The following is a 2,196-nucleotide window of genomic DNA, read 5'->3' as shown; positions in this document are numbered from 1 at the left end:
CCGGGCACTAGAAGAAAAAATACCCTTGCATTGGGTCCTCCCCCACATTCCAGGGGGTAAATGTTCTGTAAGTCTAGGGGTAGAGGTATAAACTATATCACTTTCCTTATTCCTCAGTCTGGCAGCATTCCTACAACCTGTGGGACTGGTCCCCCCCGAAACCCCTCTCTATAACGTTCCAGCTGCCGGTCGCAGTCTGATGTCATCACATACAATGCAGAAACAATAGTCCTGCTTTGTACGTGAGGAACGCGAGGGTCCGCCCCCAACCCAGAGGTGAGCGCCTGCTGGAGCAAGGAATAAGGCGAGTATAGCAGCCAGGGCTGGATTTTCCACAAGGCCAACAAAGCACTGCCCCCTGGACAGCAGGGGTGTGAAATTCCTATCTCTCTCGGGAACATGAACAGCGGGGAAGCCGCCACTTGTTTTGTACAAGTGATCTCGACGATGTCGCAACTTGTCACTTGTATACAGCCTGCATACAGGGGGGGTAGTTGCATTGAGGAACCTGGCATTGGGGCAGAAGAGAGAGTAAATCAGGCCCTGATAACAGCTTCTTTCTCTACCCATAGACTTGAGCATTTAACCCTAAGGGTCTGTTCACACGACGTCCGTTTTCTGTGCTGACCTGATCCGTACGCTCCTGCACTAAAAATGCATCCCAATGTATCCCTATGTGTTTTATGGGCTACAGTTCTCACGTGTGCAGTCCGTTCAGGTTACGACAAAAAAAATACTGCATGTCACATTTTGTACAGGAAACGGTCCGGAAACGCAAAACGCGTCAAAAATGCACTGCACTGCAGCTACTGACAGCCCCACTCCAGAAAAAAAAATTTGTTTTGTTTTTGTTTTAGTGGAACGCATCAAAAACGCGGCAAAAACGCGGCAAAACACATAGCACAGCGTCTGCTGATCCGCACCAGATCTGGACCAGATCAGGACCTGAAACTCATGTGAACAGGCCCTTACAGTGCAGGGAGGACCACTATAGATCCCGGATCCCGGAGTTCAGCTTTAAGCTGGTAAAAGGGGATAAAATTACAAAGATGATGTTTCCGGTTTGTTTCATTCACAAGGCGAACACATCAGAGCAAGTTTTCTTATTTTCAAAAAAGTGACAGCTATTTTCAGCTGAGCCCACTGAAATCTAAAAATAACTGTCACACGGCTGAAAATAGAACGCCTTAGGCTGGTGTGAATGGATCCCTGAGTGCGCAGTCAGAAATGAAAAAAGCCATGCGTTGTTTTTACAAGCTGTAACATAGAAGCCATGAAATATATATTATCTGAAGTTCTGAGAGTGGCCATTACAGAGGAAGATCCGGCCACTTGTTCCTATGAGCCTTTGTCACTGTAAGCGATGGAGAAGACGTGAACAACAGTGGGGCCTTGTGCAGTATGCGTTTGGTTATGGGTTTCTGTTTACAAATGGAAAATTAAAGAGTCATTTCACTTCAAAACTGATATTTTAGATAGAGGTGGGTGCCGGCAGGATGGGTCAAGCTTTGGATTTGTGTGCCCATTTGAGGCTCCAGCAGAGAGGTTTCCTTATAAAAGGTCTCAGCTTCATGTAGCTCCCACCTGGCACAAATGGCTCCCCATGTGGCATTCTTTATACTGTAAAAAAAAATAAAACATTTCAGTAGCCAGAGGGAGGCTCCCTAGTAATGGCAGCAGCAGAGAGGGGGGGGCTGGGGTCTCGAAATACTAGTCCAAATCCCCACCTTTATTGGTTTTCATTAGAAGAAGGCCCCACCTCAAATTGGTGGTCAGTGAAGAAGGGTCCCGTTACAATGGTGGTCAGTGGAGATGCGTCTCCTTTGACTGGTAGTCATTGGGAGAAGGCCCCCACCTTAGATTGGTGGTCAATGTCATTGGGATTAGGCCCCTTACTTTAGATTAGTGGTCATTGGGAGAAGGCCCCTACCTTAGATTGGTGGCCATTGGGAGAAGGCCCCTACCTTAGATTGGTGGTCATTGGGAGAAGGCCCCCACCTCAAACTGGTGGTCATTTGGAGAAGGCCTCCACCTCAAATTGGTGGTCATTGGGAGAAGGCCCCCGCCTCAAATTGGTGGTCATTGGGAGAAGGTCCCCACCTTAGATTGATGGTCATTCGGAGAAGGCCCCCGCCTCAAATTGGTGGTCATTCGGAGAAGGCCCCCACCTTAGATTGGTGGTCATTGGGTTAAGGC

This window comes from Nanorana parkeri, unplaced genomic scaffold (assembly GCF_000935625.1).
Source record: "Nanorana parkeri isolate BGI_ZX_2015 unplaced genomic scaffold, ASM93562v1 scaffold344, whole genome shotgun sequence".
NCBI lineage: Eukaryota > Metazoa > Chordata > Amphibia > Anura > Dicroglossidae > Nanorana > Nanorana parkeri.
Note: the sequence above shows the minus strand (reverse complement) of the source record.